The sequence below is a fragment of the Stenella coeruleoalba genome, assembly GCF_951394435.1.
Source record: "Stenella coeruleoalba genome assembly, chromosome: 21".
NCBI classification, from domain to species: domain Eukaryota; kingdom Metazoa; phylum Chordata; class Mammalia; order Artiodactyla; family Delphinidae; genus Stenella; species Stenella coeruleoalba.
Window position 1 is genome coordinate 8,187,018 of NC_137167.1, and position 18,475 is coordinate 8,205,492.

At 40.2% G+C, this 18,475-nt stretch overlaps 1 long non-coding RNA gene across 5 annotated transcripts in view; it reads right to left on the reverse strand.

The window, feature by feature from the left end:
- LOC307179679 overlaps positions 1 to 18,475 on the reverse strand; it is a 398,442-nt gene that overhangs the window by 36,600 nt on the left and 343,367 nt on the right. For all 5 annotated transcript variants that reach the window (XR_013825505.1, XR_013825506.1, XR_013825507.1 and 2 more), the window contains one exon: positions 3,391 to 3,481. This is a non-coding gene — a long non-coding RNA (uncharacterized lncRNA). The remainder of the gene's footprint in view (positions 1 to 3,390; positions 3,482 to 18,475) is intronic.

Below are 18,475 nucleotides of genomic sequence, written 5' to 3' on the forward strand. Positions count from 1 at the left end.
CATTATTAGCCATGAGCCAAATCCACCTTAAAACCACATAAGATGTCACTACATACTTATTAGAATGGCTAAAAGAAAAATAGTGACAACACTAAATGCTGTTGAGTATGAAAGAAAGCTGGACCACTCATACTTTGCAGGTCAGAATGTAGATGGTGCAGTCGCTTTAGGAAACAGTTGGGCAATTTCTTAAAAACCTAAACATGCAACTGTAATAATGACCCAGCAGTTGCACTACTGAGCATTCATCCCAGAGAAATGAAAACTTCTGTTCCCGTGAAAAGCTGTACAGAAATGTTTACGACAGCTTTATTTTTAATATCCCCCATATGAAGTAACCCAACTGTCCTTCAACAAGTGAACAGTAAAACTGTGATACATCCATACTAAGAAATTCTACTCAGCAATGAAATGGGATGAACTATTAACATACACAGCTACCTGGATGAACCTCCAGAGAATTACGCTGAATGGAAAGAAGCCAGTCCCAAAAGTTTACATTCCACTTATAAAACGTTCTTGAAATGACAAAGTTATGAAAATGGAGAACGTGATAGTGGCTGCCGAGGGTTAAGAAGAAGGTGAGGGAGGAGGGAAGGGTGTGCGGCTCCAAAAGGGCACCATGAAGGACCCCTGTGCTGATGGAAATGTTCTGTATCTTGAGTGTGTGAGTGTCAATACCCTGGTGGTGATACTGCACTATGATTTTGGAAGCTGTTCACATTGGAAGAAACTAGGCAAAGGGTCTATAGAGATTATTGGTATTATTTTTTCAATTGCATGTGAATCTACAGTTATCTCAAAATAAAAAGTTTAGTTAAAAAAGGAAAGACTTCCCCAGTAATATCACGTGCACTAAGAAGGCCACAACTTCATTTCTGTGATATTTCTGCCCCCCAAATGCATAACCTGAGCTTAATCCTGAGGAAATCTCAGGAAAACCAAATTGGGAGACATTTCACAAATAATCAGATTCTACTTTTCAAAAACCTCAGAGAATTAAAGGTAAAAAACCAAAACAAAACTGAGGATTCTTTCAGATTAAGGTAGACTAAGGACAACTGCATACAATGTGGGATTCTGGATTAGATCCTGGACTGGAAACCAAGGACATTAATGAAAAATTGGTCAAATTTGCAGGTTTGTTGGTTAGATCATACTATTGTTTCACTGTTAATTTCCTGATTTGGGTAATTGCACTGTGATTTGGAGGAATCTGAGTGAAGGTGATACAGATATTTTTATGCAATTTCTTCAAAATTTTTGTAAGTCTGAAGTTATTAAAAAAAATAAAAGCATAAAGAATGTTCAAATCATAAATTAATGTTGGGTAAATAGATGAGAAAAATAAAGACTGGTCCTTTTTATATTGCTTAGTGAAATCGAATGCCTAAAATCTGAAATATTCTGCTCCAATATGGTGGCCAAATATCTCTCACCAGCCCAGACAAGGAGTCACCCTGGAGAGTCCAACTGCTGTGTTGCACAATAGGGAGTGGCAGGCTGTTTTTGTGCATGACAAAGAATCATATTCTTCAGGACAAGATAGATTTTTAAGGCTGAGAATAATTCTAATTTGTATCCTCTCAAACCCATTTGGGTTCTTTTCTTTCAAAGGAAAACTTCCAGCTCTGAGTGGGTCGCTGTTGTGACGTGAGCAGGCAGTGGCTGTTTAATACGTCTTGGCCTGACAGTAGGAGAATCGGATCCCCTCAACCTGTCATCTCCATCCTCTGGTTTCATTAATTTTTCCACCCTGCCTCTCTGTTCTGGGGTAACAGCAGCTAAGGCAATGCAGTCTCTAACAGCAGTCAAAGTGGCATAAATATTAGTGATGATTGTACAGTACAGTAATTGCAAATAGCGGTGATTAATTCTGACAATAATTGTCCTAAGAACAATTGATTTCCTTTCCAGTCATGCCCAAGTTTCCCATGAGAACGCTTTCAAATGGTTATTATTATTAGTGTAAGCTTTGGGGAGAGAAGGGAAGTTGGAAAGAATGGTGATTACTTTGGATTTGTCGGCATGGATTCTTTGTTAGTTTGCAGAAGAAGGGCGTCCATGGTACTGCAGGAAGCACTGTCCTACCTTACAAGAAAATCACCCTGACTCTGAAAGTGGGGATGGGGGCAACGCAACTCACTGAATGTGGATCACACAGTCACAGCCAAGAATTTCCTTAAAACCATGATGACACAGCACAGGAAATGCAAAGACAAATTCTTACTTGGGTAATAACTCTCTCTTGTGTAAGTCTTATCCAACCTGTGTGATTTATTTTTGAAATCTTCCTGATGTAGCTCTCTAAGCATTATCATCTCCATTTAATGTACACTAATAGATAGAAATATGAGGCAGTAAACTGCTTCTTTCAGACCACTTAAGAAGTCAGTGATGGACTTAGAATTTAAGATGAAATAGCCACGGCTCCCATTTTTATTACCAAATTAAGAAGCTATACCAAAATCTCAGGGCTAGTTTCCTTCAGAGAACACCCCCCCACCCTCTTACTATGGGTTAAGCCCACATGTAAATGGACACCAGACAAAATTTATCACCATGTGTTTACTGCTCAACTAAAACCTATCATTCTGTAGTATATTAATATTCAAGTTTCTCTTAGTGATTAACATCAGTTTTATTTCAGTTGCTCTCCAAACTGGGGGAATACTATTTCTAAATTTACTAACTAGGGTCTGACTTTCCTGCTGTGCCAGTAAGTTATCTGATTTTAGGGAGGGTGGTGTGTACTTGTATGCATAAACTAAGTGGTAGCAACCAAGCTTTGAATGCTCACCTTACACTTGACTTTATGCCCTTACATCCACTTTCACATACTTGTCCTTCAAAATAGGCATGGACTCAGAAACTGATTAGTAATTTTCCTAACTGTCTTTCCCAGATTCTACTGGACTCTATAAACTTCATGAAAGCAAGGGCTTATCTCTATATCCTCAGCTCATTCTGATGTCCTGGGCATGTCCTCAGTCCTAGTACTGATGTCCTAGTACAGAGTCTAATATAATACCGATTATAGGAGCTCAATAAATGTTTGTTGAATGAATAAATAGATGCATTACACTCATTATCTCCATTTATGTCATAGCTCCTGGTACTGACTTCTTTGACTGCTGTATTAATCTTATCTGACTACATTCCCCCAGCAGGCAGGAATTTTAAATGTGTCGGTTAGGTACTGCTGCATAAAAAAAATTACCCCAAAATCTTACACATTAAAACAACAGATATTTGTTACCTCACACAATTCCTGAGGGTTAGGAATCTGGGTTGTCAAGGCTCAGGGTTTCTCACTGAATTCTAGTTAAGCTGTTGGCCGAGACTATAGGCTCAGCTGTAGCTGGATAATCCACTTCCAAGCTCACTCACCTGCTTGTGGTTGACCAGAGACTTTGGCTCCTCGCCAGGTGAGCCTCTTCCTAGGGTTGTTTACAACTTGTCTTCCCCCAGAGTAAGCAATCTGAAAAGAGAGGGAGAGCAGGTATGCAACAGGACACACAAAACGGAAACCACAATCATTTAGTACCTAATCTTAGAATGGCAACCATAATTTACTGGTGGCAAGACCCAATCCTGGTACATTAAGGGTGTAGATATCAGGAAGCAGGGATGGCGAGAGCCAGCTTGGAGTTTGGCTAGCAGAATGGCTTTACAAGGTGTTATATGTAGCCTTCTCTATCAAGCATATGTAATATGTGGCAAAAATAAATCAGTTTAGATGAGGAGGATAATCCTTTAAATGAAAAAGGACAGAACCATTTTGGACTTGAGAACCTCTGTAGTGGGAATTATGTTAAGTTTATCTCACAAGATTCTGATGCTCATCCTTAACTGTAAAAGCATTGGAGGTAAAGTCAGAGGTGGGAGTCCAGGGAAGAAAAAGAAAACGACCAAATGAAGGAGGGGACGAATGTCTATTTGCCTGCTTCTTGCACAGGCAATAATGGGTGCTCTTCAATTTCCCAAATTTTAACCTCTTATGAGCAGGGAAATCCTGTATTTCTACCAAAAGTTTAAAAAGGCTAGCTTAATAGTATGAAACAGGGTGAGGGAATGGTTGATAAATTAGTAGGATAACTGTATAATTTGTTGTCTGACGAAGACACTATTTAGAGCAAAAAGAAGGGTGATTAATAATGATGCCACAGCAATAGACATAAATTGAGACACTCCAGGATAATCTTGGACACATGTTCACCCTGTAAATTAGAGCCATTTATTTTGGGCCACTTTTACTGTGAGGAGCCTGGAAGAGTGAGTTTTGTGCACAGTTCCTTGAAACGTAGCTTTCATGCTTTCCATGAGAATATCTAACCCAGAAAAAAGGAATCAAGAAGGAAGCAGGCAGCACAGTGTACTATTTCTTGACAAAGGACAGCGTCTTGGAGAAGGATTGATTTGTAAGTATGTTGTCTAAGAATTCATGTCCCTCTCTAGGAAATTACCAGTCATGAGGGATTTGAACAAATATTTTACTGCAGTTTTCCTCATATCAGTTGCAAAGAGAGATTGTGTTTAATTTTGCAAAATTTCTTTTCATATGCATCTAATTAAAGTATCTGTGGAGTCCATCATGCTGTATTCAAGTTAATTGAATAGAAACAAAATTTAATGGTTCCCTATTAGGTTTTCCTGGTTAATGTCACAGACATCTATTGATTTTTTTAATTAGAGATTTTTGTTAATGGATTTGAACAAATTAAAATCTGTCTAATAACCAGTGTTCCTCTGGCAGTCTCAGGACACTTGCCGGGATTTAGGGGAGTCTGCGTTTTCAATGACAGATTCTATAGAATTCTAAAATGAGGTTAGAATTCCTGCTGATAAACTTCATTATGCCATGGATTTTTTCCCTCCTCTTAAAAATAAAATTTTGAGAGGGGATTTTTAGGGATACAAGTGTATAAATAGTAATACTAATTTGCACCCAAACACAGATTATCATGCCTAATGCTCTACACAGCCCAGTGCAATTGTTGGAATTCTAGGTAGAGGGTGGTGCCCTTGAGTTTTAGGTTCTGCTGTACTGGTAAGAGAATCACTCAAGGTCTTGCACAAATTTTTAGCATGGCTATAAATAGAAGAAACAGTTGTATCCAAGGTGATCATATTATAATCCACTCCCCATTGCCTCTGTTTTTCTTTCTTTTTTTTTTTGCATCTCCAAAACACCAATATAGGAAGCCACAACAGTTGTCCAGGGGCCTTGGATTAATCTTACAAAGGATATTTACTCATTTTTTTTTTTATTTTCAAGAAGTAACATTTAGTCCTAGTCTTGATGCAACAAGGACCCGTTCCTGATGGTTTGAGAGGGTTTAAGGTCAAAAAGAGGTTACACAGTATTCTTACTGTAACTTGTTTCTTCCTAGAAAATCACTTAAAATCCATTCTGGACTTGAGTCTGCTGTAGGACAAAGAGAAGACTGAGGGAAGCTTAAGGGCAAAATAGAAAGTCTTCGGGGTCAGCATCTGGTCCTGGAGAAAGGTAAAGATGAGGCAACAAAGCAAGGGAAAAAGAAAATTCACCTTCACAGACGGGTGGACTCTGGAGCTGTTCAGAGCACACCAGACCCCTCCTACTATTCCTTTCAAAAATGGAAGAAAAGTCCTGTAAAAACCCTCAACTTCACAGAAGCAGATTTACAGGAGAACGATCACAGGTAACCCTCAACGCTCCACCCAGGTAGCCTCTCAGCTGTCACATACGCAAGTCTTTAGGGACTCGACTCAGTCTCCCTGCCATGCAAGGAGAAGCGGTTAATCCAGTCCCTTTTATCCCTTTGAATCATTTCTAAGGACTAAAATCAGGAATTCACCAAAGACAATAACAAAGCCCACTTGGTTTCACATGTTGCCTATAAAGATAAAAATCCTTGCATTTATATCTTTAAGGCTCTGCACGCCCTATCTATTCACCCAAACCCCATCCCTCCTTTCATTCCCCAGAGCTCCATAAAAACTCCGCTGAAGACTGCCACTAAAATCCATCTCATCTCTCCTTTATCTGAATACTGGCAGTGCATGCAATATGCAAAACAAAATTTAGTGCTTAATTATACATTGCCTTGTATTATCCTTTAACTGTTTCATGCAAGTATAAGGGAGGTAATATTTTAAAAATATATTTTTGCAATTATCTCCCACATTTAATAATATTAACCATCCCACCAATTTCCTGTCCTCCCAACACACTCATTGTCTTTCTCTCTTTCCAGAAAAATATCCATTAGAATTGTTCCAAGAGAAATTCACATGATAGTCAACATTTTTATATGGATTACTATGTGCCAGTCACTTTTCCAAGCACTTAACATATGCAAACTCATATAATCTGCACAACAACCCTGTGATATAGGTAGTATTGTTCTATTTTGTTTTACTGATGAAGAAACTGAGGCACAGAGACATTACGTAACTTACCCAAGGGCACAAGTCTAGTAAGTGACAGAGTGAAGATCCAAATTCAGGGGTGTTGCTTCAGACCGTGTGCTCTTAACCTCTTCACCATACAGACAGAAAGATTTTATATTCAACTTCTGATATCTAGATTGGGTTTTGCAGCAAGCTGAAGGTCTGATGTTCAGTTTATGTGACTAGATGACCTCCCATTGAATAAACCATGAACCAAACCTAAAGGATCCAACCGCAGGGTGCTTTTCACCGTACAGAGGGGACAAGCCCTTTGGCCATCAATGGTATGGGTGTGAGGCTTATTTCCCTAAGTAGAAGAAGGATCTGACTTAAAGAAAGTTGGAATTCTGAGTCTTTCCCTTTCAACCAGAGGAGTGATGGGGAGAAACAAAAGGAGGACAACAATGACCTTGTTCTTGTCTAAACTCAACCAGTAGCAAGAGAAACTTTAGCAACATCTATAAAATATAGGGAAAACAAGAGTGACTCATCCTTGCCTGTATCTTGGGATTTTCCATAGCCATAGGAAAATAAAAGCCTTTAGCTCAGAGCCATGACCTATATAATGCAGGGACAGTGGTATGGGGGATAGCAGACATTTGAGTACTAGCTGGTTGTGCAACCAGGTTCGGGGCTCCCTATGGACTCGGCATGGCAAACAAGCCATGTAGAAAGCCCTGTGTCTTCTGACAGGGGTTGCAGAGAGGTTGAGAGTGATGGTGGATTGATAAAGACTTGGTTCAGGAAAAGGGACAGTGCTGGGCTAAGATGTTAAGACAGAGGCCAGTGGTGAAGTCTCCAGCTCACTCTGAAGGCCTGATGAAACCACTTAGCCTTCTTTGGGACTAGCCAGAGGCAGAACCGCCTGGCCACACCTCCTGTGGATCAGGGTTGACCTAGAGGAAGCCAAGTAGATCTGAGGACTCCTCTTCTTACCCAAAGTTCCATACAGATGCACTAAGCCCCTCTCTTATATCTGAATACCATTTGGCAGTAGTGGAGGGGGAGTGAAATATAAAAGCAATTGCCCGAAGAGACTGAGTTATCCACACCACTATTACTTAACACCAGCAACACTGAAGAGGGGAACTTTGTAGAGAACAAAAGTGTAAGCTGGAGGGGGACTCTTTAGATCAGAATAGCTTGCAGTATTATTATCCGGTAATACTGGATAATATTGTCTCCACTACCCATTGGGGTTTGTCACAAAACTCAGAAGAATTAGAGAAATATTAGAGAAAATATCAAGATCATTTTCTTTGTACATCCAAGGTGTTCTCTGAGCAGATCTGAAACCTCACCATATGGTTACATGATTTGATATTTTCTCCTCTCCAAGCTAAGCCTCTTCAGATTAGGGAGCAGCGTATCCTTCTTTTATATTTCCTGCTGGCTCAGCTCACCAGGGGGCACAGCAAGTGCCCAGAAATATTTGTTGACACACTGCCCCAGTGTAAAAGGAATGAATCTCTCTTGTACCTTTTCCCAGCCAATTAAAAGAAAGAAAATAATACACGTATGTGATTCTTTTTGGAACAATTTTCTTTCCTCACATCTAAATGTCTTCTTGGTTAAGTGTTGGTTTGGGAATCTAATCTGGCTTCCTCTGCCTCTGTAATAACCCAGGGAACAGCTCCAAAAACCAGACAAGCCAATTAGTAGTGCATCTAATTTTTGTAATTTCCAAAACCCTCCATCACAATGAGGCTATTACAGGAAAATTAACCTCTAGCAGTTGAAATTACTCAGTGTGGAGTTTAGCCAGGGGCAGGAAACAAAGCTGACTTTCATAGAAAGAAATCACCGGGCTTTTCCTCTCAAATGACTTATCTGAAAAGTCAGCCAAAATGTGGAAACCTTGTTATTCCACTGACTTTTACATTCCTTTGGCAACCAGACAGTTGAGGGCAGGCTTAAGTGAGGGAGGCAACAGAGTAGAATCAGTTTGGAAGGACTGATTTCCACCCAATGGCCTTGGGTGAATGAGCACGGAGGGCAGAAAATAGAATAGAATCCAAGAAAGGAAGCAAACAGACAGCTTCTAAAACAATGTCTGACACAGAGGGCATAATGACTGAAGGCTTTAATAAGTGAATGAAGATTTGAAGTAGGTATGTGTCAGGAAACATAATAGGTATATTCGTAAGAGTTGAGGTTAAATAGATTTTTTAAATATAAATCAAACCTTGTGTTCACTGCTGTGAGTGAAATACACCAGGTGTTGTTATTGTTACGTTTTAATAAGAAAAAAATAGCTTTTGATAAATCTGTTTTGCAAATCTGTGACTTCTTCTCTTTATTTATTTTTTTAACACAGCTCATGAAGTGACCTGATTTTTTCTCAGGAAGTAGAACCCAAGGAGAAGCTAGGCCAATTCAGTAAAACCCCGCCGCCAACTTCTCCCTTGAGACAGGTATCCAGGGAGCATCCACTTCCCTTGCTAATAGCCTGCGACATCTGGGTTAGAGTTGGGGAAGCTGCCTTATCTAAGTACATAATCTGAAGGTCTGGGTTGTATTCTGTCAATGAAAAAATGCCACCGGCCATATCAGTAAGCAAAAGATGTTGTAGCCATTAAGCCACCACATCACAGCCTCCCGGGTTACAGCAAACCCTGAGGGAGCTCAGGATGGAAACAGGATGCCAGACATCAAGCCATCAGCCACCCCCAACGATGCACCCTGAGGAGACTCAGGATGAGAAAGCACAGGATATGGCCCCAGAGAGCTGAGGTGCACATCAAAGGAATGGTTTCAATCTTCCCACACATAGAAAAGCACTAAATTCACTAACTTGAGATGTCTGGTTTTCTTTAATTAACAGTAATCTTTTGGATTCCAAATATACACTACGAAATGTAAAACCGATACCTAGTGGGAAGCAGCCGCATAGCAAAGGGAGATCAGCTCGGTGCTTTGTGACCACCTAGAGGGGTGGGATAGGGAGGGTGGGAGGGAGGGAGACGCAAGAGGGGGGAGATGTGGAGATATATGTATAAGTATAGCTGATTCACTTTGTTATAAAGCAGAAACTAACACACAACTGTAAAGCAATTATACTCCAATAAAGATGTTAAAAAAAACACAACACAACAGTAATCTTTTGAAGATCTGACCACCTGCTCTTCGTTGCAAAAACTCCCATATATCCTGGCTCCTCCCTTTCTTCTTTAGAGCAGTCCCTTAGAACTATCTGAGAGGCTGCATCCCGGGCTTAAGTCCTCAGTTTTGTCTGCCAAATAAAACTTAATTCTCAACTTTTAGGTTGTGCTTTTTTTTTTTTTAGTCAACAATTCCTTCAGCAAGTAAACCTGGTTAGAGTAAGAGAATTTAGCAGGACCCCCCATTTATTCACTGAGTTGATGAAACAAAACTTCCATTTACTTGGTATTAAGGCCCTGATGGGATGTTAATGCTCTTATCGGTTCTGTCGGATCCTTTCTCTAGAATGTAAACTTATTACCACTTATGCAAGTCTGGTCATTGAGACCTGGGAGCTAATCACTGTTTCTCTAGCAATAACCATAATGATTAAGTAGAATCCTTATAAAAGCAAGAATGGAAAGACGTCTGGGAGGATGAACACCTACCTACCCAGCCCACAGTCATGTGTGGACAGAGCAGCTGGGCAAACTCAAAGAATTCAGAGCTTTTCTCTGGAACTGGTCAGGCAGAACATTAAACAGCGCTTCTCACACTTCAACGTGAACCACCTGAGGATCGTATTAAAAATGCAGATTCTGCTTCAGGATGACTGGGGTAGGGGCCAGGATTTTGCATTTCTAACAAGCTTTAAGGTAATCCTGGTGCTGCCGGCCCAAGGTCCACAGCCTGAAAAGCGTGGCACTAGATAACATGACACTTGTTTGGAATCCAAGCTGAAACTTGTAGAGGTCACACTCTGCTTTCCTCCCTTCTCTTTCCTATTGCTCTCTGTGCAAGCAGCAGACATGTCAGCGGAAGAGCAGTCAAGCGGCAAACAGCTGTGCTTCCGGGGGGACTACGGGAGTAAAAAGGGAATTTTCTTTGGCATCAAGTAAACATTACCCTTTACATGGGACCAAATGATGAAGAATTCTGTGCTTCTACTTTCGCGCTGCATTGACTGAAGGTTTTGATGTTCAGGGAAGTAACTTAACATTTGCAAGCCCAGTGGGAAAATGCCGCTGAGATGGGCATTCATCAGAAGGCTGCGGGAGGATAACCCTACATGACTTTCCTTAAAAAACAGTAACAAATAACCGGCAATTTTCCTTTCGCCTCTATGTAAAGGCTCCCAGACCACTTTGCCTATTTTATGCCATGAACTCTTACATGACTAAATAATAATGACAAAACTTATCAAGCTGTAGGCGTAGCCTACATCTATGTTGTGAAATGTGAAGATAAATGTGCAAAATGACCAGCTCACCTGGTAAGGTCAAGAGCCAAGCTATGAATGAACAACAGAGGTCTGCATCTCACAGGGTTGGGCTTAGAAAGCCTTTTCTGAAGCCAATACAATATAAAAATTCTCATGAGAACAGCAGTCCTTGGTGATGGGTAAATTGGGGAGTAGATTCAGATCGGTCTTGGACTTACTGAATTGTCCTTTTCACACAAAATACAGAACTAGGAAAAGCCCCAGAAGGGTATACGCTGTGAGTTGTAGTTTGTTATTTGCTCTTTCTGCCAATTAAAATAAAAGGCAAAACAATCTGAAGTAAAAGCAGATTGAACTCAGAATTATCCAGAAATAAACTCCACTCCATGTGGTACAATATTATGTACTGAGATTAGACGATCCTGCCTTATGCCTGCAGACTTACCTTAAATAAGAGACAACAGAACACCAGAAGCATGGTTAAGAATGCATGTGTCTTTGAAATCTACAGTTCTAGATTTGAGAAGAGAATTCTAACAGCAAACAGAGATACAATGAGTAAACCACTCCAGGGCTAGACATATGTTTTCTCGCTCCATGATTTGGAAATTGAGGGGAAAAAATCAAAATGAAATCAGTAAAAAAATCTACAGCACACAAAAATGGAAAACAAAGCACTCAAAGTATATCACATATCAAAGTATAGATAAAGAATATGTATATATACATATATACTTTAAGACAGTACAGAAGACAAATTTTAAAGTATATCCCTTTGTACTCTTAAAAATTTCAAAGAAATTAGGGTTTATATAATACAAGATTAGAGATAAAATAGTAAAACAGATTAATGTTTGATATGAAAAGGACGCTTGGTGATAAGCACATGATTTTTAACAAGTAAAATAAAAAGAATTTTTTAAAATCTAAAACTATAATCACAGATTTAATGTCAGAATTAAAGAGCATATTTGAATCTAACAGAAATTAAATTAGTGTTATGGAGAGCAAACTTGAAAATATTTCAGAATTTATTGGAAAAGAAAAGATAAAAATGAAATCCTGATGACATACATGGAAGAGAAAGAATTATGATCTAACGTAGAGATAATTGATGTTTCCAAGAAAGAGGACAAGTCAAACAGAAGAAATAATTTAAAATATGATAGACAAAATCTTTCCTAGAATGAATAAAGTCATAATCCTGCAGATTAAAAACATCCCTAAGTGCATGTGGTAACGTAAGTAGAAGACTAGATTCCATTTTTAACTTGGTAATATTTTTACCTTTGAAGCAAACAGATAGATGGCTACAAGCTCTCTTTGGGTCATTTTTGCTGGAGAAAAAAAACCACTTCAAAACTTAAAACAATAACTATTTTGTATGATCTCAGATTCTGGGGGTCAAGCATTTGGAAGGGGCTTAGTGCAGATGGCGTGACAGTCAAAATGCACCTGACAATTAAAGATATGATTTTATTCTGGCTTTTGCAACAGAGAGAATGTTCATTAATGAGAAGAATCACAGAGAAAGGAATGGGGGATCTGGGGCTTTACAGAGGCAGGTAAACAGGGGAGTCATTCATGAATCATATGGGAGTCATGAGGAAGGATGGAGAGGGTCTTATCTTGGAAAATGTGAGGGCTGGGTGGTCCTTTCCAGTTAGTTGTTTCCCAGCATAACAAGGGTGGGAGCATTTCTCAACCATCACTGCTTTCTGGGAACTCAGGGCTCAGTAAAGTTCAACATTGTCAATGACTTATCTCTGCCCCACGGCATCTGGGAATTTAGCAGGGAATAGCTGATGGCTGGAGATGACTCTGTGGCTGGAATCACCTGAAGGCTTCTTTATTCACACATGTGGTGCCTTGTCCGGGATATCCTAAGGGCTAGGATGACAAATTGAAGTCTGTCCTATCAACAGAACTTGGCTTCCCCTCAGCATGGTGACCTCAGGATGGTTGGACTTGTTTCCTTGCAGCTCAGGGTTCCAACTGTGCATTTTCTAAGCAAACTAGACAGAAACTGCATTTCCTTTTGTGGCCCAGTCTTGGCAGTCAGATTGCATCACTCCTGCAATATTCTAGTGGTCCAAGCAGTCACAGCCTGACAAGACTCCCGGTGAGAAGAAAGAGATGCTCAATTCTCAAGTGAAAGAGTGTCAAAGTATTTGCGGCCTTCTAAAAAAATAGCCAAAACCAATACTTTGACTATAAGTTATTTATATTCTGCCACATAAAAAATATACTCATTCCCTCTCCCAAGATTCCCAGAGTCTCATCCAACTGCAGCAGCAGCTCAAAGTCTAGGATCTGACCATCCAAACTGGGTCCAGGTGCAGATGAATGTCCTCAGGTGTGGGTCTTCAAATATGGTTTGTCTCCTTCTGGAGATTGGTGAGCACAAGAGACGAGTTACCTTTGACATGCCCAACAAACGAACCATAGTGGGACAGGCATAAGATAATAGACATAATCGATAGTCCTGTTCAAAAACAGATAAATGGAAGGCACACAGAAGTCACTGTTCCATAGCAAATCTGAAATTGAGCTGTGTATGTGCTGCTGGTTCCCTGATTAGGGCTCTGTCCTATTTTTGGGAGTTATCTTAGGGTTCTTCAGAGAAACAGAACCAAAAGCATGGGGATAGATAGATAGATGATAGATAGATAGATAGATAGATAGATAGATGATAGATGGTGTGTGTGTGTATATGCATCTATCTATCTATCTATCTATAGAGAAAGATTTAAGGAATTGATTCACGCAACTGTAGGAGCTATGAAATCTGCAACCTGAAGGACAGGTCAGCACGCTGGAGGCCCAGGGAAGAGTTGATATTGCAGCTCAAGCCCAAAGGGAGTGTGCAGGTAGATTCCACCTTTTTTTTCCTTTTTTTGGAAGAACTCGCTCTTTTCTCCTAAGATCGTCAACTGATTGGATGAGACCCAACCACATTATGGAGGGTAATATACATCACTCAGTCGACTGACTTGCATGTTACTCACATCTAGAAAAATACGTCCACAACAACATCTAGACTGGTGGTGTTTGACCCTAAGTTAGACACCATGGCCCAGTAAAACTGACACATAAAATTATCACATTGCTCTTCCTGGCTCTTGGCTTCACCCTCTGAGTCATTCTTCCTTTTCCAGGAAAAACTGAGTTTGCAAATGAATAGTGTCCTCAGGCTGGGAGTCTAACGGTCTCTGTATGCTTTATGTTTTATACTGTTTGTACTGTCTCTGTCTTTTTTGGGTAAAGTTTTGCTTCCACTTCCACCTCCTCCTCATTATACAAAAGCTAAGTCTTAAAGATGTGTTCTGTGCAATTCTAGATATGCTACATGAATGAACTCATTTAATCTTCACAACAGTCCTGTGAGATAGGTATCATTTTTTTCTTCTATTCAGGGTAGAAAATAAAGTAAATGGATAGTAAACTTGCACGAAATCACACAGCCTTACTCACAGAGCTGGGATTCTAGCCAAGTACTCTATCCACACACTTGCAGCTACTACACAGCACTTGTCACATGTAAGTAGATGCTTCCTGGACTTCCTGGACTAGACCAACTCACCCTCCCTCAATCAACACTGACAGTGCACTAATATTTTGAACTTACTAAAATTAATGAACATGTCAGAGGCAATTGACTCGGTTATGGAAAACAGACAGCTGTCCACTTTAGTTCGATCTTTTGGAGAAGTCGGGAAACAGCAAGCCTCGTGAACTAATAGATTATGGTTATAGGGTGAAGCCAGGGGGAGGGATGGAGCAGGGAATTTGGCCCCAATAACCTAGTGACTGATTGTGTAGAGTCTGGTCAAGGAGCAAAGCAGGACCTTCCTATTTTACTATTTCTCTCTGTTCTTAGAAGAGGGAAGAAAAGATGTGTCAGCTGTAACAGCGATCATATGTTGTGTAATTACTGTGCTTCTCACATCCAAATAACTGGCCGTTCTCCTGAATTTTCCATAAGTGGCAAAATAAGTTATATTACAGAGCAGGAAGGAGAAAGTAGTGGGACACAGTTTAAACAGGGTTTCTATTTGGGGATCTTGTTTTTTTTTTTTTTCTCCCCCTGCTTCCTTTGATTCCTCTGCCATTTGTTTTTTCCTATTCTTTTTACTGCTCTTGAAAAGAAAAAAACTCTGTAAAAAGAAAAAATTATATATGTTTTCTTCCCTTTTTTTCCCCCCAAGAAGTCGACCCTTGTAAGTCAGTAAGTTAAGAAGGAGGAGAAAAGACATGCCTAAGAAGTTTGAGGGAGGTGACCACTCGACAGTGTAAAAGATTGAAGGGCTCCAAAAATAGTCCCAGATTCTAAAGGGCATTCTCTCCAGCCATCCCCTGCCCTGCCTGAAATCAGAGCAGATGCCTCTTCCGGCCAACCATCTGTCTGCACATGTGCAAGGGCATCCTATGGTTTTTGTGTGAGATCTAACTGCTTGCTTCAACAGTGTAGCAGGTTGGGTGCATGAAAATCTAGTGTTCAATAGGGATCTGCCATCACTCATTGCTCTCCTGCATCTTCCCTTTCCTTTTCCCAGAGTTTGTCTTTAAATAGAGTGTGCACAATGTATGTAATTGCCTCACAACTAAAATTCAGTCTCTGGAATTGGGGGCAGGAGAAGTCAAAGAAAAAGAAAGATACCTTAGATCAAAGATACAGGGAAAAGGGCGCAATATTTAACAAGGTGCAAGTCCAGACCAGGGACCAACAAAGTAATCATGCCTCTCAGGAGGTACCCTGGGAATATCCCTAAAATATTCCCTTTTCCTCAGAATTGCCCCCTTCTGCTCCCTTTACTTGAACTCAACATTGAGGCAGAACGTATCCGGTGATGTTCACTGTGGACCTCTTCTGAGGCCCCTCATTTCAAAACATTTGGAATGAGCTACCCAGGAACACTTGGTAAAGAGCAATTAAATGCCACCCTGCACGTTCATGCTTAATTATCTTGCTAGAGACACACTGTAGCTTACTGCATCTAAATGCAAATTTGTGTAGTTGAGATTTTTATTGGATTTGATAAGTCAAATGATTGCTACTTTACATGGAAAGGGGTTGGGGCTGATGAACTGTAGGAGCCCACGTGAGCAACGAGACAAAAACTTCCTTGATTCATTTAAAACAGACCTCCCTCCCCCTGTGGTGTCTCTTTTCCTGAAATTTGATTTCTGTTTTTGTGCTGCTGGGCTCATTTTGCTGATAAGGGAGACGAAGGTAAATAGCATTTTGAAGAGCAGACTTAAATAAGGCCAGAACACAGCTGGACAAGGCAACCTGCCCCAAGAGTTGGGTCTGTGTGCTGACCACTGTGTCAGTGATTTTCAAAGTCTGGACCATGTCTTACAGCATTACACACACACATGCACACTCACACACGCATGTATCATATACATAGATTTTTATGAACCTATACTTTGCCTTATTAGTGTACTTTATTTTCTGTTCTAGTCTACTCTATTCTATTCCATTAAAAAATGTTTAAATGCTGGTTACAATCCAGTTAAAAGATTTTACAACTCAGTAAGGAACCTTAGAAAATTGCATTAGATGTTTCTCTTGCTCACGGTGTTTCTAAGCTTTATTAAATCCCCAAAATGAATGATGGAAACAGTGTTCCTAAACAATACTGCCAGCCCCAAGTGCTAATTATAAAGGGTCAGCCTAAAATCAGATAAAGCAGTGGCGCTGAGAACGGGCAGCACATGCGTGCAGTGGAATTTGCTAATGATGGTGTGCTTGGCAATGGAAAGAATCCCCTGGCGGCTTGGCAGTACGTTTCACAAGATGCCAGCTTCCAAGGGCATTTTACATTCACAAATGTAAGGGTCAGCTGTGCTTGAATGGTTCTTGGGCACTACCCCCCTCTCCATCACCCCTGCTCAGGCTGTTAGACCACAGGGGTCTTGTGAGGGGAGATGACCCCACGTTCAAGGCCTGCCATGGCTATCATTTTCCTCACTGCCTTCCCAACTGAGTTTGGGGGCAGTTATCTTTCATGGCATCCTTTTATGGTAGACGGGTCTATTTTACAGATGCTGGCTTGCCAATCAATATGCATCCTCTGTCAACAGTTGCCTTCAGTTCATCTCGAGCCCCAAACATTAATGCCAAACATTCCATCTTAGCTAAAATAAAATACGGGGAAATTATAAACTTCCAGAGAGAAAGGAAGGGATGGGATATGGAGGAGGAAGGATGGAAAAACTACTGATTGAATGCCTTCTCTTTTAGACACAATATTAGACGTACTATTGTATTTAATACTAATAAGCCCTATTAAAAAGATGGTCATTGATCCTACTTATCTGAAAATGATCTTCAGGAAGGTTGAGCTGGAATTTCCAATGCCATGTAGCTGGTGGGTGGTATGGATTAAAATATAGGTTTGCCTATTATTCACAGTAGCTAAGGTATGGAAACAACCTAAGTGTCCATCAATGGATGAATGGATAAAGAAGATGTGAGATACAGAAATACAGAAATAGAAATATATACATAATTCTAATATTATTCAGCCATGAGAATGAAGGAAATCCAGCCATTTGCAACAACTTGGATGGACCTTGAGGGCATTATGCTTAGTGAAATAAGTCCAATGGAAAAAGACAAATACTGTATGGTATCAGTTATGCACGGAATCTAAAAAGAAGAAACTCAGAGAAACAGAGAGTAGAGTGGTGGTTACCAGGGGTTGGGGTGGGGAAAATGGGGACATACTGCCACAGGGTACAGATTCCCAATTTTAAGATTAACAAGTTTGGGGATCTAATGTACAGCATGGTGATTATAGCTAATAATACTGTATCATATACTTGACTGTTGCTAAGAGAGAAGATCATAAATGTTCTTACCACCAAAAAGAAATGGTAACTAGGATATGGGATGGAGGTGGTAGCCAGTACTAAGGGGTAATGATTTTGTAACTTATAACTGTATCAAAGTGACATGTTGTACACTTTAAAATTACACAAAATGTTATGTGTTGATTATACTCAATAAAGATGGGAAAAAATAAGAAAATAAAAATGTCTCCCCCACCCCCAAAAATACAATTCTGCCTGGGTCCCCAGAGCATGCTCTTCCTAATATGCACAAGGCCCTTATATTTTCACTTTGAACCACATGGAACATCAACTGGAACTTCAACAAGAAAACCCACTCAGTATGGTGCTTCCACACTCAACATCCAGGAACTCTAAGGAGACATGTGAGATGGAATGAAGCCTGAGCTGGAAATCATGAGACTGAGTTCCTGGATCACTCGGTGGACTGGGCAAGATATTTCCTTTGGAACTTGAGTGGAGAAAATAAAGAGAAGGGAAGGCAAGTAGGGGGCAGAGTTGAAAGAGAAATTTAATTAGATATTCTACTCCTATGTGAGACAGGTACTTTCAGACAATGGGAGTTATCATGGGAAAGGTTTGATTCAAAACCAACATAAGCAACTCCTTTGCCCCTTTTCTGTTTGTTCATCACTGCTTTCCTTAGACCCTACTCATAAAGATGAGATCATTAGGCAACATTTAACTTAGCTCCTGATTTTGGCTTTTCTAAATATACACCTTACCTAAACTGTTGATTCTTTTCCTGGATTAGAAGGAATAAGAATGAAGAATTAAGTAGTTAAGGACTGACTGACTCTCTACCCTCAGTTTCCC